Here is a 26,180-nt window from a genome sequence, read left to right on the forward strand (position 1 = left end):
CATTTCACATTTTGTGCAAATGGCAGAAACAGGCAATTCATGTGCAGCAGGATGGGGGCCAGCCAACGATTTCGATAAAATAAACCCTTTTTTAATTTAAATGCTAATGCACTGAATTAAAATTTAATAACTGAGGAAATTGAAAAGCCGAGCAGGAATATTGGAAATAAATCCAAGCAGAAACAGCTGAAATTAAAAATTCTAGAGAGTGGGAGGATAGCAGCTAAGCTGTCTTATATGATTACATTTTTTTTTATTTTTTTTTTTATTTTTTTTTTTTCAGAACGAAGGGGGGAAGGAAAAAAATCCTATCTTTGGCTGGCTGTAGGGCAGTAAATCGAGAGTGCTGTGATTTATTGCTCAATTTTCCTGAGGGAAAAAGGCTTTCTTTCATGCTGAAATATTTCATAAATTTCAAGCCAGCATAAATTCTTAATTTAAAAGTTATGGAGGTCACATTTAGTGCACTGGTGCAATTCTGAAATCTTAAAGGAATAGCAACCAAAAAAAAAAAAAAATTGTAATTTGATTTTATATTTTTTTAATTCTTCATGTAAAATTTTCTTCCAAGGGATTCTCCAAATTACACAAAGCAGAAACACAACCTGGCTTCTGAAGGGATATGAAATCCACTGGAAATGAAGAGATAAAAATCTAATTCAATTACAAAAAGGTATTTTTTTTATGATGATGATGATGATTATTATTATTGTGAGCCACTTGAGGAATTTCTGTTAAAAAATTTCTTTTCTCCATTGCCTGGGAAAAGCCAGAAGGGAGGAGCTGACAATGTAATTGCTTCTGTTAGATCTCCAATCTTTTGTGAGCACTGATATGTTCATTTGTTATACAGCTGTTCAGCTACAGAAAGGATGTCAGAGCACCCATAATTCAAAGCAATCAATCAAAAATTAATGATTTGTCATGCTTACACAATGGAAAAAAAAAAAAAGCAAAAAAAAAAAGCTTTATGGGTTCCTGCAACTGGTAGATTGCTCAAACCTTCGGGGCATTTTCTACAAGATTAGATCTGTGTGTACAAAGAAAGGGGGAAAAGGGAAAAAGGAGATTTAATACAGAGCCAGGGCAGAAACCTTGGGGGGTGCTGGGGGTCACTGCAGCCCCAAATCCCCCAGAGAGGGGAACCTGACAATTGCTGTCTGCACAAGGAGTTCTGTGCACAAGCCAAGCTCACACGATCCCAGATCACATCTCGGATCACAGGGACCTTGTGAGGCTTCTGCCATGAGAATTCCAGGGGAAAAGCGCCCTGTGAGTCACGGAGCCATGGAATATCCTGAGCTGGGAGGATATTGAGAGCCGTGAGGATGATGGGATCCAGCCCCTGGCTCTGCACACACCCAACAATCCCCAGTGCTGGGGAGCTCCCTTATTCTGAGAGAAATGATGAGGAAAGAGGGAACCAGGACAGGCAAGGGCTCTTATCTGGATGGTTTCACACAGCCAGGGTGCTCCTGGAGATGATCCAGGAGACAAAAACACCAAGCTAAGACGGAATGAGATTACATCAAACTGCCTTCAATGTTTCTGGATGCTGAAATAAACAAATCCACAGAATCCCAGACTGGTTTGGGGTGGGAGGGATCTGAAATCCCATCCAGTGCCACCCCTGCCATGGCAGGGTGCTGGAACAGGCTGGAGAATGCCACACAATCTGCCCCATAAAATCATTTACAACTCAAAATGTTATTCCCTAAAGTTGCTTTTCTACACATTGGTTGTGTTTAGGGTAGTTTTGTTTAACTAATGCTAAGAAATATCCTTTAAATGAAAATGCACACAAGCAGAATGTGGTTTCAGGCCATATGCTCCTCCATTCGAGTTGTAAGCAAAAAGTAAATCATGTGATAAATAAGAAATGTATCAGTCAACATCTCCTAACAGGGTAACGTGTCAAAAAATAGAGTCCAAGCAGATGTAGAACTGACCTGAGAAATCCATGTTTATCGAGAGGGCTACACTATATTGGGAAAAAAACCCCAACATTTTAACAGTTACAGCAAAACAAAAAAAATAACTAAAAGCAATAAAAATGTGAAATGAGATTTCAGACGATTTAAGCACCGGCTTTCTGCCTGATCACTTAAATTATGATTAGAAACAATTATTCAAATCACTTGGATTTGCATCCACGCTCAGATCAGCTCCCATGGATGGGATGGGGGCACGGGGACACCCTCAAAGCACTGCCATAGCCCTCCCCAGGGGGAAAAGGGCTTAAATCCATATTTATTGATTTACTCAGCACAGCCACCCCCTGTGATTTGCCTCTGAACCCCATCCCAAAGGGAGAGGTCCCTAATTCTGCCTGGGGGTCACAAGAGGAGCAGACCCCGCTCACCCAGCTCCTCTCACAGCCCCTTCCCTCTCCACAGGGAAAGGGGCAGAGTTCTTTGCTTACCTGAGGAAAAAAAAGGCAAAATAAAAACCCCAAACCCCCACCCTGCTTCCCCCAAACGCCTTCCCAGAGACAGCTGAGGAATTTTTGTCTAAACACAAACCACACATTCAATTTTGGAAGGAGCCAGCAGCACCCAGCATAGAAAATTTCACCCCAAGTAATTAAAATTTGGCAAAGGGAGAAGCAACTGAAAACAGGTCTGACCTAGGAATGTGCCATAAAAATAAGTGCAGGCCTGCTACCTGCGCTGTCTGGGGTTATTAACTTCAGAGGCACAGAAAATGCAGGAAGTGCTTTCTTTTTTCCTTTTTTCTTTAAACAAAGGGCAAGACACTGGCAGTTTCCTATTTAGCTTTTATTAAATGGGAGGGGAAAACCAGCAGAGCAGCTCCACATCACACCAAAACATCTGCAGAGCACAAGGACCCATAAATGTGCCCGTGCCCCTTTTTAATCGGGAGTTTTGCTCCAGCCAGCAGCGGGTGCTGAGGATTTTGAGGGAAGGAAGAAAGCTGAGTCCATGAGTGATCCAAGCAGAGCTGTGCTCCAGACATTCTGTGAATCACTGAGGATGGAAAGGCCTCTGAGATCAAGTCCCACCATTCCCCAGCAGTGCCAAGGCCAGCACCAACCCCTGTCCCCAAGTGCCACCTCCACACCGGGACATTTCCAGGGCTGGTGACTCCACCACTGCCCTGGGCAGCTCCTCCCTGCCTCACCACCCTATCCTAGCCCCTAATATCAAACCCACACCTTCCCTGGTGCAATTCAAGGCTGCTTCCTCTGGTTCCCAGAGCCAGGGCATCCCCTGAGTGAAGGACAAAGATCTCCACTGCCTGAGGCTGCTCCTCCTCATCCTCTGCCCTTGCCAATCCAGCCTCCAAAAGGGATGAATTTTCCACTCAGGCACAAGGCAGTTCCTGGGGCTGGGGAATGCACTGCCTATTTCCTCAGCTGCAGCTTCTCCTCAAGGAACAACCAAAATAATAATAATAATAATAAAAACAAACCAGTATCTGCAAGGAGGAAATGGGAGCTTCCCCTGAGGCATCTGCCCGGTCCCACAAGCCTTGGAGTGAGGGTGCCCCAACCCCCAAAATCCACTGTGGGGTCTGCAAACCTCTTCCCATCCTGGCCACGGGCAACACCCAGGGTGGGGATGGTGGGTGGAATTCCCAAGAATTCCTTGGGAACAGCCGGGGAATCTTGCCCTTGTGCTCAGCCTGGCCCTGGGAAAAGGCAGCGCCTGTTCCCTGTTCCAGCAGAGGAATGGCAGCAGTGAACAGCAACTCCTGAGTCCTGCTCCCTCTGAGATGAGCCCACGGGAGCTCTGAGGGCAGCACAGGACAGACCCTGGTGCCAGGCAGCGGGGACAGGAACGTCCCAAACAGCCAGGGACTGTCCCTGGGTGAGCAGAGAGCACAGCTGGGCTCCAGCACAGCTCCAGAACCAGATCCAGAACCGGCTCCAGCACAGCTCCAGAACCAGCTCCAGAACCGGCTCCAGAACCGGCTCCAGCACAGCTCCAGAACCGGCTCCAGCACAGCTCCAGCACCAGCTCCAGCACCAGCTCCAGCACCAGCTCCAGAACCAGCTCCAGAACCAGCTCCAGCACCAGCTCCAGCACAGCTCCAGAACCAGCTCCAGCACCAGCTCCAGAACCAGCTCCAGCACCAGCTCCAGCACAGCTCCAGCACAGCTCCACCACAGCTCCAGAACCAGCTCCAGCACCAGCTCCAGAACCAGCTCCAGCACCAGCTCCAGAACCAGCTCCAGCACAGCTCCAGCACCAGCTCCAGCACAGCTCCAGCACAGCTCCAGAAACAGCTCCAGCACCAGCTCCAGCACCAGCTCCAGAACCAGCTCCAGAACCAGCTCCAGAACCAGCTCCAGCACAGCTCCAGCACCAGCTCCAGAACCAGCTCCAGCACCAGCTCCAGCACAGCTCCAGAACCAGCTCCAGCACAGCTCCAGAACCAGCTCCAGCACAGCTCCAGAACCAGCTCCAGCACCGGCTCTGGAACCGCTCCAGAACCCGATCCGGAACCGATCCGGAACCCGATCCGGAACCCGATCCGGAACCCGATCCGGAACCTGATCTAGAACCGCTCTGGAACCTGATCTAGAACCGCTCCGGAACCTGATCTAGAACCGCTCTAGAACCTGATCTAGAACCGCTCTAGAACCTGATCTGGAACCGCTCTGGAACCGCTCTGGAACCTGATCCGGAACCGCTCTGGAACCGCTCCGGAACCGCTCCGGAACCTGATCCGGAACCGCTCTGGAACCGCTCTGGAACCGCTCCAGCACAGCTCCAGCACCAGCTCCAGAACCAGCTCCAGCACCAGCTCCAGCACAGCTCCAGAACCAGCTCCAGCACCAGCTCCAGCACCAGCTCCAGCACCAGCTCCAGCACAGCTCCAGAACCAGCTCCAGCACAGCTCCAGAACCAGCTCCAGAACCAGCTCCAGCACAGCTCCAGCACAGCTCCAGAACCAGCTCCAGCACAGCTCCAGCACAGCTCCAGCACAGCTCCAGAACCAGCTCCAGCACAGCTCCAGCACCAGCTCCAGCACAGCTCCAGCACAGCTCCAGAAACAGCTCCAGCACAGCTCCAGAACCAGCTCCAGCACAGCTCCAGCACAGCTCCAGAACCAGCTCCAGCACAGCTCCAGAACCAGCTCCAGCACAGCTCCAGAACCAGCTCCAGCACCAGCTCCAGCACAGCTCCAGAACCAGCTCCAGCACAGCTCCAGCACAGCTCCAGCACAGCTCCAGCACAGCTCCAGCACCAGCTCCAGCACAGCTCCAGAACCAGCTCCAGCACAGCTCCAGCACAGCTCCAGAACCAGCTCCAGCACAGCTCCAGCACAGCTCCAGCACCAGCTCCAGAACCACCTCCAGAACCACCTCCAGAACCAGCTCAGTGCAACCAGGGTGCCCTTTAGTCCTGGCCATGCCCAGCACCGAGGCCAAGCTGCAGGAAGAGGAGCTCCAATGCTGAGATCTCCAGGGAAGTTCATCCATGGGAAGGCTCCGAGGGGACAGTGACACCCCTGTGCTGACAGCCAGAGGGACACAGGGAGCCAGCATCCCCCACGTGCTGCCTCTGACATCTGGGCAAACTGAAACCCACGAGGTCATGGAGCATCCACCCCTACCCCATGCAGATAAACAGCTGCTGAGCCTAAAACCAATGCCAGCAGTTTCTGCATGGGAACAGGATGGGAACAGCATCACCCAGCTGGGCCAGGCCCTGGCTGCTTCCCCTTCCTGCCATGGAGGTTAAAACCGTAGGTAGGTAATCAAAATTACAATCAAAATCACAATTAAAAATCACAAATTAAATCAAAAATCCCAATTAAAGTCTAGAAATTCTTCTCATTCAGTTTCATTGGGTTTAATTCTTGTCTACTGTTCATTATCTTCTCTTTTTATAACCTTTGTTTTCTACCCTGGGTGTGCTGCCTGCATCCACCTCACTGCTGAGCCACCCCTGTCAGCCACAATTAAAAGTTCTTAGAGGAGTTTTAAACAGCAAAGGTTGAATTTCTGCTGGAAAAGGCACACACAGGGCTGAAATTTGGGGGGAAACACCAAAATCAGAGGGGCAGGGAAGAACCCCCCCCAATGGCCGTGCTCTGGGTGGGTGCTGAGGCTCAGGCAGTGACAGAGGCAGGTCCCAGGTGTCCCTGTCACCCACTCCCAGAGAGCCCCAGAAAGCTTCCAGGGCTGGCAGCAGCTGCCTCTGAGCCAAGGGAATAGTCATAGGAGTAATTTTATGAACTTGCTGAAAGTACTGGCACAATTCATGCTCTGAATTTCAATTTCTCTCCCCTGGCAGCCCAGGGAGATTCAAGCAGCACATTCCAGCAGAAGTAACCAAAGAAAGGGAACATTAAATAAATTTTAACCTAAAACTACAAATGTTCAAACCGGTATTAAAAAGCTTCAACCTCGTGTACTTCTGTTTTTCCCTGAAACAGTCATGAAATTAAAATTACGAATAAATCAATGCAGCAAATTGGTCTGGATTTAAAGAGTTACTCCTTGATTATAAGCAACCGAAAAGTAATCAAAATATTTTTTCCATCTCCTGTTGCTCAGTGCTCTCCTCACTCTGTTTTTTATGAGAAAAATAATCAAATTGAGGGTGAAGAGGAGAAAAGGCATTACTGATTACTCTGAACTCTCATATTATAAAAGCTGGAAAATAGGAGTGACCGGGCAAAACAACAGAATTATGTGCATTGAGCAGTTGTTTACAGATGGTATGAGTTTCCCAGCAAAAGAAACAGCTGGAAATATTTTTAAAGAATAAATGTATATGGAATGAAACCTTGGGGGGGAGGAAGGTATTGTTATTTTTTACTTGGGGGGAGAAAAAAGGGGCGAAGGAGCCCTGTGATAGCATTTCAGAAATCCACCCGTTTTTCCAGGCTTCCAATTTCACAGGAAACTCGCAGGAAATCAATTTTTTTTAAAAAAAATCCCATTACAGGCACTTTTCCAAGTTGATAAAACAAACATATCTAACAAGCTACGAGCACACATGGTGGGGGGGGAATTAAAACAGGATTTATTTATCCAGGGAATCCCAGTGGTGCTGAACACATTTTCTTTGGGAGTTCAGCACCCCCGTGGAAGATGTGTCAGGGCTGTGAGAGCTGAGCTGCACACAGGGACCTTCCCCTGCTCCAGCCTGGAGGGATGGCTGGGAAACACCTGGAATTTGGGTTTTGGGGGAGCCACAGCCCAAGGAGAGAGGGCTGGGAGCTCTGGGCACGGGCTCTGCTGTGCTGAGCTCATCCCAGCAGCGTGGCCAGAGCGATTCTCCTCCTTCATCCTCCTCCATCCTCGTGAGCACTGTGCCCACCTCGGGGCCTGCGGCTGGCAGAGATGGGGGCTCACCTGGAGAAGGATCCAGGAGAGCTCAGAGCCCCTGGCAGGGCCCAGAGGGGCTCCAGGAGAGCTGGAGAGGGACTGGGGCCAAGGGATGGAGGGACAGGAGCCAGGGAATGGCTCCCAGTGGCAGAGGGCAGGGCTGGATGGGATATTGGGCAGGAATTGTTCCCTGGCAGTGCCCAGAGCAGCTGGGGCTGGATAGTGCAAGGTGTCCTGCAGGAGATGATCCCTAAGGTCCCTCCCAATCCAAGGATTTGATTATTCTCTCAGCACAGCCCAGCTGATGGCAGACACCCCGAGGAGCCCCTTCTCTTGCACGAGCAGCTCCAGCCAGGCTGAGCCTGTGTGAGCCCCACGGGCAGGGCTGGGATGGCGGAGGTGAAACCCCAGGAAGAGCTCAGGGGGTTTCCCTGAGGTTCAGCCCAGGCAGGAGAGCCCTGGAGCTGTCACGGAGGAATGGCCAAACCCCAGCAGCCATGCAAGGAGGACCCAGCCCAGAGCAGATGACACCCGTGGGAGCAGGACAAGTTCTGCCAGCAGCACGGCCCAGCACAGCCAGGCCCACCTGGACCTCGAGCTCTTGTAGAGGCTCCAATCCCACTCCCTGAGCCTTACAAAGGACCCTGAGAACAAACCAGCCAAGCTGTTGGTAGAGAAAAATCCCCTCTGCCCATGGAACCTGAGTGCCACTGGTGATTCCAGCAGCACAGACACAGAACAGATCTCTGGGGATGGACACCAAGCCAAGAGGGAAACCTAAACCAAGAGGAGAAGCTAAAGCCCAGAGGAGAAGCTAAAGCCCAGAGGAGAAGCTAAAGCCCAGAGGAGAAGCTAAAGCCAGGCCCAGCTGGTGCTCAGAGGCAGGCAGTGCTGTGCTGGGACGTGTCCTGGCCCATCGTGGTGATCTCAGAGCAGGCTGGGGACAATCTCTGCCCTGGAAAGCTGCAGAGGCTGTGGAGCATCCCCAGGGATCAGCTCCAGCCCCCAGCTCAGCCCAGCTCCTCATTTTGGCCTTGGTTTGATCTCCTTTGCTGGTAAATTTTGAAGAACGCTTTGGGTCCCTCCGTAGCAAAGCGCGCTGCAGGGACACGGCGTGCTGCAAGCGCTCAGCTTTCATCTGAGATGAGCAATGAAAATTTAAACACTTGAAAAACACAATTCAAGGCAGAAAATTTGATCAGAATAGGGAAAAAAAAAAATGGCATAATTTGATAAATATTGCAGTGAGATGGTGTTAGGAACAGCTCCATGAGGAGGTCCAGCCTCGGCCAAGGCTCCCCTCGAAGGCTGGCACACGAGGCCTCCTTCCAATGCTTGTGGGAAAGGCTTTGCATTTGAAAAACATAAATTTTATCCTTGAAAAATATAAATTTTATCCTCATTTTAAAATAATCCCATGTAGCATTTATAAACAGGCTGTGAAGTTGGGACTAAAACATTCTCCATTGGGAGACTGTGGGACTTCACCTTCTCTCCCAGTTTTGGATGGTTGGTTTGTTAAAATAGCATGAAATGGTGGTAATTTTACTTTGGAAAGGGGAAAAAAAAGTCAAACCACATTGGTCTAAAAGTAAGAAAGGGGGAAGGCACAAAAAGCTGGGTAATTTCTTCAAACTTTAAAAAGAGCAGTAATTACAGGGGGGAATTCAGAAAGAGTTTAGTCTCCCTGGCTCCCTCAAAAACCAAAAAAATAAGAAAAAAGCAAGGAAAAAATAGTAAAAAGAGAAAAAAAAAAAAAAAAGAAGGGGAGGAAATGAAGTTGGGGAAAAAGCAGTCTGAAAGTAGAATTCTTAGAAATTCTGCTTGCAAAATAACTCCCATCAGCCAACCACAAATCCTATAAATACCACCAGATTGGCTTCCCAAGCAGATCTAAATCAATAAATAAACAAACAAACCTCCAAGATTTAAAAAAAGTTTTGGGAAAAAAAAAACCAAAAAAGCCAGAAAGAGAAATCTAAATAAAAAGAACCAAAAACCCCCAGTAAGGCCAAGCTGGTGTCCCCAGGGGAGGGTGGCTTTGCTGGCTTCCCAAGAACCATGGTGGTTTGGAGAGTGAAGAGGGAAAACAACATTTCCTGGTCTGTTTCAGCTGTGGAAGCTGCAGCATCATCTCCCTCAAACACTGCCCAGGGCAGAGGGATGGGACCCCCAGACCCCTCCAGCCAGGGATGGCACTGCCAACAGCAGGATGTCACCAGGGACCATCACCTGCACTTTCTCACTGCCAAATCTTCACCTCTGAGCAGTTGTTTGAGCTAAGGAATGGCTTTTTCAAGCAGTTTTTGGGGGACAAACATCAGTGGGACCAAGCAGGGTGACCTTCCACTCTCCATCATTCCTGGAGCTGAAACAAATCAGGGCTCAGAGCTGCCTGGAAATTATTTCCAGCCCAAAGTGAAGCTACAGTGAGATCATGGCATGGATTGCTATAATTTCTGCTGCACCATTCACACAGCAGAGTATGATACTCATTTTCAAAAACTGGAAGTGACACAGTCCCTGACATTTAAAATTTTCTGATTCATACAGGCAAAATACATCCTATTTATTTTTTAAAGCAAGAACTGTAAGATGTGCTCAAAATCTAAATGAAGCACTTACAAGCCCCAGATTCTGTTTCACTCAAGCCTATGAAACCCAAAAAGATATTCCTTATTTCCTGGGCAACAAAAAAAAATTCAAATCAATCAATTTTTCTTCTGGCTCAGTCTGAAAAGGAATTTTTCAATTTTTCAGAGCTTCAAGAAAACCAAGAATATCAATTATTTGCACAACCCTGCATAGTGGACAGATTTGCCTTGGAAAACCTCCAAGGTGATGCAAAAAAGGTCCAAATGTTCCTCCAGGATCTCTTTTGGGGTTGAATTTTGCAGGCAGCACCATGAGCCCTCTGCCCATCTGCGGGCCAGCAGCTGAGGAAGAAAAGCCAGGAAGTGCAGTTGGCTCCCCAGAATTCTGGTGCAGCCCAGGGTCACGTCAAAGGATGAGACAGAAATCCCCAAGGCCACAATTAATGCCCAAATGGGATCTGGGGTCAGGCAGCACAGGCTGGACAGGGCTGGATTAGCAGTGAAGCCACACCCAGAGTGACCTTTGGGATGAACAGACACCAAGGGTGTTCCCTCCTCCAGATGCCCCCAGAGAGCCTCTGGACAGCAGCCTGGCACTGGGGAAGGTGGCCCTGCTCACTGCAGGGGGCTGGAATGAGATGGGCTTGGAAGGTCTTCTATTATTCTATTCTATTCTATTCTATTCTATTCTATTCTATTCTATTCTATTCTATTCTATTTCTATTTCTATTTCTATTTCTATTTCTATTTCTATTTCTATTCCATCCCATTCCATCCCATTCCATCCCATTCCATCCCATTCCATCCCATTCCATCCCATTCCGCAGAGGAGAGTCCACAGTTCTCTGGGCCTGTGCTGCTCCCTGAGCCTTTCACCAGCTCCCCTCAGTTAAAATCAAACTCCAGCCAGGAGTTTGGCTGCCCCAGCAGAGGCCAAAGCAGCTCCTTGGCTCTAGGCTCACAGAACTCGCTGCCTTGCAGCCAGATTTCTGTAGCTGCTGTGTGCTCTGCACAAAACCAGAGCAGCTCTCCTGCCCAGTGCCCAGCACAGGAGCCCCCCAGCCCTGGCACAGCCCCTCTGCAATAATTAATTCCCCTCTGCAATAATTCCCCTCTGCAATAATTCCCCTCCGATGCTCGCTCCTCTCGCACACGCAGCCTCACCATCGCTCTCTGCTGAGTTATTGCAGAGGTAATAAAAACCAGAAAACCCTGTCAGGCCACAGCCACCCAGCCAATGTGTTGCAATATCAAGTGGACACACTCTGGAGTCTCCTGGGATGCCCCCCAAAATTTGTAGGGCTCAGAAAAAGGACATTCAGAAGGTAAAACCCCACAGTGCCCCTGAGGCTCTTAAATGTGACCTCCAGGTTTCCCTGCAGCCTCTAATGGGCCAACTCTGCACTCTGCACAAATTATCACCAGTATCAAAAATATCTTTACAACAGAGCTTTTATTTCCATATATTTGAAGCTGCTTTCCCCTTTTGTTTCTTCTCTAAACCGGTTAAAATGAGCATTAAGGGATATAATTATGTTGTTAGCTTAATTGCCTACTTAAAGCAGAATCTACAGGGGTTTAATGCAAGATTTGAAAAGGGGGGGGAAAAGGAAGTTGGGATATTAATGGATACAATTTTTAAAAGGAACCTCTTCTGGGGAAAAGTGAGTTTGGGGCATGGGATGGAGCGTGAGGGGGGAGGAGGTGGAATCAGCCCCCATCAGTTTCTGTCATAAGGTTCTGTCAAAATGCAATTGCTGGCCCATTCCTTCTCCAGCAGTCTAATTTTGGAGAATTTGACCTAATTAAACATCAACCACCACACACACACACAAAAAAAGCACCCCTCCCTCAGTTTGAAACCTTAGTGCTATTCTTGGAGTGACACACTTAGGGCCAGGACAGGGGTTGGCATCTGGAACGTGCCCGATGCTGCAGGACCGGCCCAGCTGGGAGAGCTCCTGCTCCCAAATCACCTTGGGACCAAACAACCACTCCCACAGGCAGAGGAGCACAAAATGGGAGGAAACAATGGGTGCCCAAGGCTGACTCTACCTGGTAAAGGCTGTCTGGAAAGGCCATGGGTGTCTGTGGGCACAGGGATGCTCATGGTCCCTACGAGCCACAGCTCCTGCACAGCCCTGCCTTCGGATCTGGGCAGAAATGACTTTTATGCCAGAAAACAAGCACAGGACAAGGCCTGCAGAGAGGAGCAGGGCAGAGCAGGGCACTTCCAGAGGCTGGAGCAGCAGCCCTGTGCTGTCAGTGGTCCCCCTGCTGATCCCAGCAGCACTGCATGGCTCTGGGTGTGGAGAGACTGAAGGCATCAGCCAAAATCTCTTGGGTGCCCTAAATGCCTCCAGTTTCTACAGCTTCTCCTGGATTCCCACAGAGCCACCGTGGCTGGTGCTGTCTCTGATGTCCCAGCAACTGAGATGCTGCTCCTTGAGCACCTCTGGTCTCCCCTACCAGAACCCAAGAGACTGAAGCTCAGCAGCAGCAGGGCTTGTCAGACCTACAATGACCTGGGTGTCACCGTCCTGTCCCTGCTTCTGCTGCTCTGAGTCCTGCACAGCTCCAGCCAGAGCTGCATCCCACACCTGCAGCCTCCACTGTGACTCACAAACTTGGTTTCTGCAGCTTTTGGATGACCTTTCCCCTGCCCAGTGCTCACCACAGAGCTGGGGTGTACAGGGGACACAAAATTTGGGGGAAACCCCCACCATCACCCCTTTCCAAGCTTTCACTGCCTGTATGACCCAACAAGGGAAAACAGGCACGAAAATCCAACAAATACAGGTGGGAAACAGCGTTCTGCCCCTGCAGAGATGGAGCAAAGCTTCATCCACAGCGTCTGCTCCAATGTACTCATGCAGCAAAACCCAGCACCAGCAAGGTCCTGTTCCTCCAGGAGGAGAAACAAAATGCTGAGCACTAAAGAGATGCTTCCCACCAAAAACAAGAGCCTTCCCAAGGTCCTCTCCTTTAGCTGCCTCCTAAAAGCTGATTTAAATAACATTTTGAAATCTCTAAGATTTTTTTTCTGTGTTTATTATATTATATAAATATTAAATATCCAGTGTGCTATTTCAAATATATTATATTTATTAAATAATATTATATATCATTATAATTAAATAATAAATAATTTATTAAATAATATTATATATAATTATAATAAAATAATAAATAATTTATTAAATAATATTATATGTTATTATACAACATATAACACATAAAATAAAAATATTTCTACTAAATATAAATATATTTGAAATCTTTAAGAGAACTAGTTCCTGTGATAAGCAGCTGTTTCACTCCAGCCCTTCACAAAGATCATTGCTGGGATTTTGGAGGCTGCTGCTGTTTGATGTGTCCACACAAGGGAACATCTCACAATCCCAGATAAATTATTGGTGTACTTGAAAAAAAAAAATCAGAGAATTAATGTATTTCAGGGTCTCCTTGGAAACACAGAGGAAACATGCATTGTTACAAAGTTGGGTGTTATTAGCAGGAATATGTATAGCACAAATTAAGGACTTCAGAGGAGAAGCCACCTTGGATCGTTTGATTAATACACTAAGTACTTCCTATACCAACATAAGTGGATTTCAAACAACTTGAACTCAACATAATTAGATAGATTAATAAAGCACCAGAATTAAGGTATTAGGTTGAAAGGAAAAACGTGAAAGAATCTGGAAATGAGCAGATAAAGCAGAGAAAGTAAACAAGGGGAAGCATCAACCATCAGCTCATAAATCCCAGGGAGTCTGATGGACCATGGTCAGCACCATCAGATAATTCCAGGATTAAAAACCCATCCTGGAAACAGAACCTTATGCAGGATTTACATTAAAACCAACACTAAAAAATTAACACTGCTGTAAAATCAGAAAGTCAGAAACTGCCAAAAAATTTGGGTGGAAGTTACCCTGTATGACAAATCACCAGCCCTGAGGTGGCAGCAGCCTGCCCAGAGCTGCTGAACACATATCACTCCTTCCATGGGAACCTCAATGTGCCCACCATTCCATCTGAGTTAGATAAAAATTCAAATAAGGGGGGGAAAAAATAAATCCTAGCAGGCAGAATGACTTGGCTGGGCTCTGTCAGGTCCCCCAGGTTTTTTTTACTTAGAATTTTTAGAATATTTCCTAGAAATTATTATTATTTTCTCTTTTTTTTTTCTGGTTGGGTTTTTTTCCCCCTCCCATTTGTTCTTTCCTTGCTCCCTGAGTCTGGGCTCTGCTCAGCCTCCTGAGCATCCACACCTCAGGAACTCCTGAGGTAACTCAGCTGGATCAGGGTGTTTTTCCTCACTGCCACACCCCTGAAATATAAAAAGTTCTCCCAGTTTCCCACTTGACCCAACCATTGTTCTCCTCCTTCCCTAAAGCAAAGAGCAGGGTGATGGTGCCAGCCCCAAACCCCTGGGATTTTTAATCACATTTAGAAGGGAAGGACTCAAAACCACAATTCCTGAAGATCAGGGAAATGTAAGAAATCCCCTCCAAGGGCTCAGAAAATCCGGGTTCCTCCCCATCCTCATCAATTTTTGGGCTCTCTGTGGGCAAACCCTCCTTGCTCTGCCCCCATCATCAGCCAGGCCATGAGAGATTTTGCTGTGGCTTCTCCAAACAAATTTCCCCCTTAGGCAGACACCTGGCTTGGAAAATTTCAGTCCAAACGCTTTTTAAAGTTTTGGCAGAGTTAGGAAGGTGCAGAGGCAGGGCTGGTTTGAAGCTGGGCAATCCTCACTGCTGCTGCTGCTGCCAGAGCCACCCCACTGAGGCACAGGCCAAAATGAAAATAAATTTTTTTCAAAAAAAAACAGGAAAAAAAAATCGGGAAAAAAATCTGAATGAGTCATTGTTCGTGAGAGGAGAGGAGGAATCAGGATTTTTGTGTTTGTTTGGGAGGGGGTGGTGCAATGGAGATACTGAAGGAAAAAAGGTTGTTTTGTTTTGCTTTGTTTTACAGCAATATCACAGGAAAAGTTTTGTTGGGAGATTAAGTGGTGCTATTAATGAGCAGTAAAATGGCTGTCAGCTCCTGCTCCGGGGTGGGAACACACCAGGAGATTCATTAGACCCAAAATATGGCAGGAGCTGACAGCTCTGCACCTCACTGAGCACCCAGGGCTGGAACAGGAACCCAGGGCTGGAACAGGAACCCAGAGATGGAGCAGGAACCCAGAGATGGAACAGAAACCCAGGGCTGGAACAGGAACCCAGAGATGGAGCAGGAACCTGGGGCTGGAACAGGAACCCAGAGATGGAACAGGAACCCAGAGATGGAACAGGAACCCAGAGATGGAACAGGAACCCAGGGCTGGAACAGGAACCCAGAGATGGAGCAGGAACCCAGAGATGGAGCAGGAACCCAGAGATGGAACAGGAACCCAGAGATGGAGCAGGAACCCAGAGATGGAGCAGGAACTCACGGCAAGAACAGGAATACCTCAAGCTCATAAAGACTTGCACTAAAAGCTTTTTTGGGTGACTCCTATTAATGTTTCAACAAATACACTAAAATGAGTGAGTGGGAGCTCCAGCCCTGTGGAATATCCATGTATTGAGCCATCCACGTGTGGATTCCACCCCTGAGACAGGAGTGCAGGGTGAGGGAGAAACCCTGCTCTGCCTGATGGGGGAGAAGAGGTCCTGTCCCTGTCCCTGTCCCTGCCCAGGGCCCTTCCCTTGCCCCATCCAGGTCCAGGCCAGCTTTGGGGACCCCTGAATGTGCCAAGAGTGGATCTTTTCCCAGCAGCTCTTGCCAATGTCATGAATTGTGTCCTTCCTTAGAATGAAGGAATTCAACATAACCCATTAACAGTGAATTTCTTGACCTACACAAGGAGAACTCCCCATGGCAGACAATGCTGTAAAAAAGGCTGTGAAGCCAGCACCACCCATCATTATATTATTTTAAATTTCCTCCTGCATTGCCACCAATAACCTGAATATAAAGGTGACCTTCCAGCAGTTTTTGAAACATTTTGAATCAAAATGCCACCAAAACGCCATCAAATTTTTTCCTTTTTTTTTTTACAAGAATAATTTCTGTGGTGCATCACGGGCTTGATTTTGTTTTGGTTTTTTGGTTTTCAAGAGGAACTAATCCACAGAGCATCCTCCTTCCCATGGCAGCAATAGTTAAGCCTGTGCTAATAGAAGTGCAAATGGAGACTGGGCCAAGCACCATAATTGCTTTCCAGACGGGTGAACGTGGAGCAGCCCATCTGCTGAGAAAACGACTACAACAACTGCTCCAATTTTAGGTTTTTTTCCCAAGCAAAGGTGCAGCAACAAACCCACAAAATAGGTTTTGCTTCCAGCAGCCAGCACCTCCAAGCAGTTTTTATAATCCTTGTTTTCCTTAGATTATCCCAGTGTGGTTTTTCCTTGTTGAGTGCTATTTAAGCAGCACTAAAGTCTGCAATCATTAAACACGGACACGGAGCTGGCTGGGCAGGCAGGAGCAGCAGCCAGGCATTGCTGGAATAGCTGGCTCCTTGGCAAAATGATAAAAATAAAAGTGACTTTGGGGGTGTCACCTAAAGGTGCCCCAGGGGTTGGGGTCCTGCATGGGAACGTGGCTGAGCTGCCCTGGTCCCCACCTCAGCCTCCTGCAGCCTCCCAGAGCGTCACAGAGGTCGCAGATATATAAGAAATAAATCATTATAAGCATCTTTTAGCAATGACCGAATTATTTAATAAATAAAAAGCATCTGCTCGGAGTCCTGGGCCTCTGAGCTGGAGTTTCTCTCCCCTGTGAGAAGCAGATGTGCAAGGAGTAAAGCCTGGCTTTCAATGAAATCCTACAGGTTAAAGCATCCAGGCCTTCTCCTTCATCCAGCTGCTGCTGTGCCCCCCCAGGCTCCAGCAGCTGGGCTCAGCTCCCCAGTTCCTGCAGTTCCTGCCCCGTTCAGACTGGATCTGCTGGGAGGAGCAGGGTTCTGCTGGAGGTGGGTCAGCCCAGGGCGCTGCTCTCTGTGCTGGGATGAGCTCCAGGACGTGGTTCCTCAGCCAGGTCCAGCTCTGTGCTCACTCAGGCATCTCCTCAGCCCAGCAGGAGCAGTCCCAGGCAATCATTAACCAGCACCCACCTGCCTTGCCAAAATCAGGTGAAAGAACAGCCTTAAGGAGCCTGCAGCACTCAGCAGCCCAGAGAGGCTCTGATTTACTGATAAAGGGCCCATTCCCATGGAAAAGCCCAGGCACAAACATCTCCCTCTCCTGGATTTCAAAGCTGGAGACGAGGTGAGCGCTGCCCTGGTGACTGTCCCTGTGCCCACCCCCAGGGACAGGAGCATTCCCCATCCATGGATCCCTGCCCTGGTGACTGTCCCTGTGCCCACCCCCAGGGACAGGAGCATTCCCCATCCATGGATTCCTGGGCACCAGCCCAGCTCACAGGACACCAAGCTGCATCTCCCCTTTCATTAAGGATTCACTCATCAACTCGTCCTTCCTCTGCACTGGTACTTGCACCCCACAGCTCCAGAGTCCTCCAGGACTGGAAGGTCAGAAACCCCTTGTCTTTTAGTAAAAAACATCAGGGGATCACAGACTGCTTTGGTTTGGAAGAGACATTAAACATCATCCAGAGCCACCCCAGCCATGGCAGGGACACCTCCCACTGTCCCAGGTTGGTCCAAATCCCATCCAGCCTGGCCTTGGGCACTGCCAGGGATCCAGGGACAGCCCCAGCTGCTCTGGGCACCCTGTGCCAGGCACTGCCCACCCTGCCAGGGAACAATTCCTGCCCAAAATCCCATCCAGCCCTGCCCTCTGGCACTGGGAGCCATTCCCTGTGTCCTGTCCCTCCATCCCTTGTCCCCAGTCCCTCTCCAGCTCTCCTGGAGCCCCTTCAGGCCCTGGCAGGGGCTCTGAGCTCTCCTGGATCCTTCTCCTCTCCAGGTAAGCATCCCCAGCTCTCCCAGCCTGGCTCCAGCCCTGGACTCAGGTATCTCATTTTTAGAACTTTTCATCATCACTCTGCACACCTGCACAGAAACCAGTTCTGAAATGCCATAGAAAATACAACTACCATGAAATCCCCACTTTGTCATCTTGCTTTCAGTGGAACAAAGCCCAAAATGGAGGCTTTGCAATTTCCCAAATACAAAATTTCAGTTCCCAAGAGATTATTAAATTTTGTTTTTAAAAATAAAAATGCATCAGTTATTTCATGATGAAAATATTGAACAGCCAAACTAAGTCCAAAGTTAAACATGCCACTGCCAAACTTCTGCAAGGCTCAAGTGCTATTTAAAGAAAAGAGTTCATAAACCAAAAAAAACTCCAAACAACACAGAGGCCATGATAGCCAACATCCAACAGCAAGACTTCTTTTGCTGTGTGTAAATTTCTAATTATAACCACACACAAAAAATTCCTTCCAAATCCAGTCAGAATCTTTCCCACCTTGTCCCTAGAGACCAAATTTACCCAATCCCATTTTTAAGAATTGTTTCCATATGTTAATTATTTCCTGTAAAAGATTAACTCCCTTCTCTTTTGTGTTAAATCTCTATGAAGGCCTCAAGCTTTAACTCAGCTGAGCACCAAATTATGGGACTTCTCCATGTTTCAGGCCCAAAATAGATGCTTAAAAAGCAAAATATAAACTTGAGCAAACTCCTGCCCAGGCAGGGCTGTCCCCATCAGCCATCACACGATGGAGACAATGTCTATTTAAATGTTCAGCTGGGACAAGGAGGAACATTCAAGTGTTCACTGATGCCCACAGAGAGGACGATGTGAGAGCTATGAAGGGCAAATAAAAACTCTTTAATTCAGTTCCAGTTGCAGGCCCAGACCTGAGGCAGTTTCTGGAGGATTCATCTCATTCCTCACCTCTCATCCCTTGTTCCTTCACCCCATGGGAGCTGCTCTCCAAACCCAAGCACTCCCTCCAAGCTCGTGCTGCTCCTCAAGCCTGTCCTCCAGCACCCTGCTCAAACCAGCTGCCTTTTCCTCACCCACCCATGGGTATTCACGTCTTTCTTTCATTTCCTTTTTTTGCTGGTCCTTTATCTCCATCCTGACGTGACCCCAAAGTGCCCACAGAGCGAGGGACACTGCTGGATTCCGCTCCCAGCAGTGGGGAAGGGCTCAGCTGCCTCTGGCCCCATAAAGTCCAAGCAATCCATAAGAGTGTTTGCTTTGTCAATATGAGAGTGCAGCAGAAAGCCTTCAGGCACCAGTTAAATCTCGACATCGCTGTATTTATAGTTATGAATAATAAGAGCTTCTCCCCAGCACTACAGCAGCAAGGCATAATTCAACAGAAATTCAATTTTTAAAGGATGATGAATTGTGATACACTGAGATTTTTATGCTCCTATGACTATTAAGAAGTCCATGATATTCATTTTAGTAAAGTAAAAATTGAATAGGGCAAAGTATTGTTCACGACTCGGGTAAAAGCAACAGTGCCAGCGTGTGCTGGTCCCCATCGGGCCTGGAGGGGATGGGGCAGCTCAGACACCACAGTGACAGCACAGTGACACTACGGTGACATCACAGTGACATCACGGTGACACTACAGTGACACCACGGTGACATCACAGTGACACCACAGTGACATCACAGTGACACCACAGTGCCACCACAGTGACATCACAGTGACACCACAGTGACACCACGGTGACATCACAGTGACACCACAGTGCCACCACAGTGACATCACAGTGCCACCACAGTGACATCACAGTGACACCACAGTGACATCACAGTGACACTACGGTGACATCACAGTGATACATCGTGACATCACAGTGACATCACAGTGACACTACGGTGACATCACAATGACAGCACAGTGACACCACAGTGCCACCACAGTGACACCACAGTGACATCACAGTGACAAACAGTGACACCACAGTGACATCAGTGTCATAACAGTGACACCACAGTGACATCACAGTGCCACCACAGTGACATCACAATGACACCACAGTGACATCACAGTGACACTACGGTGACATCACAGTGATACATTGTGACATCACAGTGTCACCACGGTGACACCACTGGCAGCTACAGCCACCCACCTCACACACACAAACACGAGGAAAGGTTTCAAATGAATTTTTCTGCAGTGTGAACACCTATGCAAACCTAGGTGAAAATTCAGCCTGGATGTCTTTAGATGGGAATGAAGAAAGAAAAGCAGCCCTGTCAAACAGACTTTGAGTTATTTCCTGATAAGATTTATGAGTTTGGTTGAGAAAGATAACTGCTTTAGCATAAGAGACTTGGATTTTTGCATGGCTTACTATTGCACAAGATGTTGAGTCAAAAAAATTAATTAAAAAAATAAAAAATCAGTCCTAAAATAGAAATCAATGTAAACACATACTAAGTGGATTAAAAAACAGCTATCTGATAAATTTTGAAAACCAACTGTAATGAGAGAATCTTCATTTCTTCCAAGAGAAAGCATTGAAAGGATTCAATATCTATCACTGATTTACAAGCAGCTAGAAAATCATTCCCAGTCATGTTTGTGGAGAACATAAAATTAAAAATTAGTTGCAGATAATTAAAGAGGACAGGTCACTAATACAATGCCATCTGGATCGATGGCTGTGCTGGGTTCATTTAAACAAGATGCATTTTTAAGCAGCCCAAGTGTGCAAGTAGGAAATAGCCAAGCCCCAAGCCAAGGACATTATCCAAGGGCTGGGAGACATTTCTCTGGAGAGCAGTAGGAATCCCCTGAGAGGCCATGGAGGAGTCCTGGGGTGTTCCCTGAGGATGATGAGGCTGTTCAGTGTGCTGACCCCACAGTCACATCTTTATTTTGTGCTGTTTCCATTTGATGTGCAATGAATTCCCCCGGGAGGGGAGGGAAGAGGCTCCTCACGTCCTTCAGCAGGGATGTGACGTGCAGCCATCGCTCTCAGGGGCTGGGCAGGTGGCAGAGCCTCGTCTGGACTCACTGATGCTGAGCTCAGCCCTGTTCTCCTCCATCCTGCCTGTCCTGGGTGACTGCAGCCCAAGAGCCTGTTTATCTTTGCTGAATTAGTCAGATGGGTTCCTGTCAAAAACAAAGCTCGCTTTCCAGCAAATCTGATCACACCTAACAAAAATCTGCATAGCCTGGACCCAGAGAGCCTGACTTACAGCTGCAAAACCCAACAAAAGAAACGAGCAACGAGGTTGCAATTATTTTCTTCCCACTTTATGTCTTATAAACCCCTTTTCCTCCTTGGCTGCCCAATTTATTTTTGATGACTGCCCTCGACGGCAGCTCCAGAAATCAAACACTTAACCTCTGCAAGTTGCTTCCCGTAATGAATACACAGCAGTTTGCTATTCATTACAGGCAGAAGGAAAAGCCAAATGTGTTTGTGCTGCATTAGCCAGCAGGGCTGTTAGAGCAGCATGGACAGTAGCCATGGCGACCTCCCCGGCAAGGAGCACCGGACTTTTCCAAAGGCTTTTGTCAGTGCTCAGAACATAAAACAGAAGCAACTTTTTATTATTACTGTTAGTATTATTTATTGCTAGTTTGGGAGAAAATTCACCGTCTGTGAGAGATGGGAGCCTGGCAGCACTAAAGGAGTTCAGCCACAGATTGAGGATAAAACACTCAAGGTGTGCAGGGTTTATTGTAGGGTACCTGAGCTCTGACCTGGAAATGGCCAACTTTAAAATGACACAGCAATCCATCTCCAGGCACACAAATCCCCTGTGAGGGCACTGCCTGATCTCCAGCACACAAAACCCTGACAGGACAAACCATCCTGAAGCTGACATGGTGATGTTTTCCTGGCTCTAAACAGGAGAAGGACAAGGCAAAGGATGAGAGCTCCTATGGCAAAAGGGCTCCAGGGGCTCAAATAAACCTCCCTCAGTCATTGTCAGCACTCAAAGCTATCAGAAACATCAACCAAATGTCTAAAACATCCTGGTGTCTCCCAACACCAGTTAGTATTGACAATTTTCATGTGAGCTGGTAAGAAATCTCTCTTCATTTCTTGAGATGGAATATCTAAGGCAGATTATATAACCTGCCCAGAGCCACTGAAGAAGATTTTGTGAGAGCCAGACACTTATCTCTTGAATTTCAGTCTTGCTTTTTATTCACAAATCATTCCTTTGTTTTGGAGAGGATATCCAAGTGCCAAGGGTGCCCCAGGCTCTTCTGCATAGTCAAAACATCAAAAAGCAGATAGAGACAACCTGGCCACTGAAAGGAACAATGTTAAGGGCTCTCCAAACCACTTACTGCCACTGCAATTATGATTAAATGAAGACAGGGTCATTTGATTGCTTTGCAAAGCTGGGAAGGTTATTCCAGGATGGAGGGATGCAGGTGGCAGCTCCCACTGCCCAGGAGTGTTTATACAGAATGACACTCGTGTCACTGCAGCAAATAACCAGGGGCTGCTCCTGGGGCCTCTTGAGAGTTTTGTCCCAGAATATGCTGCAGTTCCCAGCAGCATGGGGGAAACAAAATCTGGGCACAGCTTAAGTCTCCATGCCCCTGTGCTTGGTGGATACAAGATTCCTTTTTCTCTGACTATCCTCCACAGCTTTGAGCTAAAAGGACACTGCTGAAGACTCTGAATGAGCATTAACTTGCTTTTTAATGAAGTGTAGAACACACCAAACAGAATAAACTGATTTGAAGGGCAACTAAAAATGCCCTAAGACCTTCACTCTTCAGCATCTTACCCACAAACTTATTTTCAGACACAAACACTCCAGGCTGCATTTTTCTGTATTTGTTAGAATATAGAACACAATCAGCGAGGTTGGACCTGTAAGATCACCTGGGATAATGAAAATGTCCCTGCCCATGGCTGAGTTGAGCTTTAAGGTCTCTTCCAACCCAAACCCATCTAGGATTTTATGAGTGAATTTGTAACCAGCCTTCCTCCCGTGACTGAGGTGGCTGGAGACATCCTGTACAGAGTGAAAGCTGCTGGGTGCAGCTGTGGACACAGCACCAGCCCCTGTCACACCCTCCTGGGTACAGAGGGAGGTTTGGGCTCGTCCCAACCCCAGCACTGCTCTCCAGAGGCTGTGAGCACAGCCAGGGAAGGCGTGGGGAGCTGCACAGCCACACTGCCATGGAAAACACCTCCCTGACTGCTCCAGCAGCTCCTGGAAGAAAAGAGCCCTTTCTCAGAACAGAGAGCACCATCACTGTCCCATGGCATAGGCAGAAGGCTCAGGGTGTCTGGCAGCAGTCCTGGCCTGGCTCCAGACCCATCAGTCCCCACACACCGAGTGTGAAACGCTCTGGCTCCTGCATCCTGCGTTTATCACCCGGCTTCGTGCAGGATCCAGCCCTTGGGAAAATGGAAAGCAGCTGATCCACTCCTGTCTGAGACAGCCTACACCAGGAAAGCTGAGCAGGCTCAGACCTTGGCTCCACAGGAGGCTGAGAGGAGTGAATAAAACCAGGAAAAGCCTATGTGCAACATCTCCAGAATCATCTCCATCCTCCACTGAGCCATGGACAGCAGAGAGGGGCTGTCTTTGTGCTTGGCTGCTGTTGGCAGAAATGTCTTCCATGAATTTATCATTGCTGCTTTTTTACTATTCTATAAACATAAAACATAAGACCTCTCTCACATGAAGCAATCCCACCAAACCCATTCCAAAGGCTGAAGCTCTGCTGCCTCTCTGCACTGCTGGGGGATTCCTCAGTTCTGGGGGTCACCCTGCGAGAGGGGAGAGTATTGTGAAAAACAAACCCCAAGCTCTGTGGCACCCAAATCCTTGGGATGCCTGGGAAGGTGAGCTGAGCACTGCTCCTGAACCAAACCTTCAGAGACTTCCAGAGACTATTCCCAGACTGCTCTCCCAGCCTGGCTCCAGCCCTTGGAGCAGCTCCAGGCCTTGTGCTGAGGACCCCAGAGCTGGTGGCAGAATAATTCTATGATTCCATGAAAAAATCCCATTGCAAGAAGCATTTAAACCCTCATGTGCTGGCCCTGTGCTAATCCACATTGGATAAACACCTTTTCCAAACCCAGAACTCTGTCCAGCAGCTCCTGAGCTAAATCAGACCCACAGCCATTGGCAATATCTTGTGGGGAACACAGATTTATTGCTCCTTGTACTCCTCCAAGTCCTGTGGAGCTTCCTGCACGTCCCAGCATCACCAAAACTGCAGCGGGGACTCAGAGCAGCCAGGGAAATGCAGGGGATGACAAATAATCAATTCCTCCTGGAGCAGGAGGGGAATCATTTATTTCACAGTTGCTTTGTACCTGTAGAGAAGTCTTGGCACCGCATCTTAACTACACCTTGAATGCTCCTGCGAGGCACTGGAGGTGCTCTGGGGGATCATGCAGTGTTAATAGAAATATATTAAGAAAATAAATGAGGAGCTGCTCCTGCAAGCTGCAGTAACATCTCATGCAGTCCATTACAGACTGCTAAATTCAGGGAAAATCTTGAATTTTCATCAGAGACAACCAAAAGGTCAGTCTTTCTTATGGGATTTCAGCCATTTGAGTGCCCTTTTGAGCTACAATCTTGAAATTAGGAATAATTCATTCATTACAGACTGCTGATTACAGGAGGAGGGGGGAGGAAACAGAAATTTGACATTTCTTTCCAGTTCACCAAAAGGTCAGTCTACTGATTTACAAAATTTATATTAATTTTAACTCTGAGTCTGTCACACTGGGCACGAAGCATCCAATTTGGGGAAATTAAGGTCATTTAAGGTCTCCAGTTGCATTTATCATTTAGAATGCAAAAAAGTTATCAAAGGCAAAGCTGAGGGAGACAATGGCCAAAGTCACCCAATTTTGGAACAGCTGCCAATTTTAATACACTAAAATGCATTTCAGTTTATAAAGAATCCAGATTTTAAGTCTCTTCTTGCCACATACTGCCAAATACCAACTGTCATTGCTCCAGAGAGAAAGAAGCTAAAATTTGGGGTGGAACCATCTCTCAGGGCAAATCCATCTGTCCTCAAGTCACACTGGGCTCATCTGGGCTCATCAGGCCACCAGGGTCACCAGGGAGCTGACACCCTGGAAATCCTCCTCTCAGAGCTCCAAAACACTGAGAGAGGAGGAGGAGGAGGATGAGGAGGAAGGATGGAAGTCACCTCCTGAAGCAGCCAGAGCAGAGGAAGCAATGTTTCAGAACTGACTCAGAGGTCAGGGGGAGGAGGCTGGGAAGTGTCTCCCACGAATTTGGAAGAGATTGCCAAGCTGCAGAGCAGGAACCAGCCCAGGATGGCCCTGCTGGGGCTCCCAGCACAGAGCTCAGCCACCCAGCACTGCCACAGCACAGCCAGAGAAAAGCCACCATCAGCCCCAAAAACACAAAGCCCCTGAGCCCCTCGCTGAACTGGGAGTGCTGGGTTTGGGAACTGGGAACTGGAGAATTGGGAGTGCTGGTTTTTGGAACTGGAGAATTTGGGAGTGCTGGTTTTTGGAACTGGAGATTTGGGAGTGCTGGTTTTTGGAATTGGAGAATTTGGGAGTGCTGGTTTTTGGAACTGGAGAATTTGGGAGTGCTGGTTTTTGGAACTGGAGAGTTTGGGAGTGCTGGTTTTTGGAACTGGAGAATTTGGGAGTGCTGGTTTTTGGAATTGGAGAATTTGGGAGTGCTGGTTTTTGGAACCGGAGAGTTTGGGAGTGCTGGTTTTTGGAACTGGAGAGTTTGGGAGTGCTGGTTTTTGGAACTGGAGAGTTTGGGAGTGCTGGTTTTTGGAACTGGAGAGTTTGGGAGTGCTGGTTTTTGGAACTGGAGAATTCCCAGCACCGCTGAGCCCACCTTGGCAGGGCCCTACAGGAGGCCCAGGCTCCTTCCCTGCCTCCCAGGGAAGCTCTGCTGGGCATCCCCAGGCATGGAAAAGCATTCCAAGGTTTGTAAGGAGCAGCGAGGAGCCCGAGCAGTCCCAATCCTGCCCGGATTGCCAGGGAATGGTTCCCAAGGCAGGGATAAAGCTCCAGCCCTCAGCTGCTCTAACCCAGCCCCATTCCCCAGCCAGCACTGCTGCCCCCCATGCTTTCTGTAATGGAAACTTCACTCTTTTAAAACATTTTTTTATAAAGACACAGTGAGAAAAAATGTAAAGGAGGTCTGTTCAGGGGGCTGTCACAAACAGGACCTGTGTGCACCCAGGCTCTGCTGCCTCACACCAAATCTTACACAGCAGCCTGACAGGATCTTCTTCAGGCACAAAAAATTCAGGAAACCATCTTGACACTGTGGTAATTCTGTGCTCCAACTATAACCTCTGCCCATCAAACCTCTGTCCACTCTACCTGTGTTTAT

The 26,180-nt window shown here is 48.1% G+C and overlaps 1 protein-coding gene across 10 annotated transcripts in view; it reads right to left on the reverse strand.

Moving 5' to 3' along the window:
• ZNF618 (zinc finger protein 618) overlaps positions 1-26,180 on the reverse strand; it is a 108,127-nt gene that overhangs the window by 60,206 nt on the left and 21,741 nt on the right. The window lies entirely within an intron of this gene.

Source organism: Cyanistes caeruleus, chromosome 20 (assembly GCF_971803275.1).
Source record: "Cyanistes caeruleus chromosome 20, bCyaCae1.hap1.1, whole genome shotgun sequence".
Classification (NCBI taxonomy): domain Eukaryota; kingdom Metazoa; phylum Chordata; class Aves; order Passeriformes; family Paridae; genus Cyanistes; species Cyanistes caeruleus.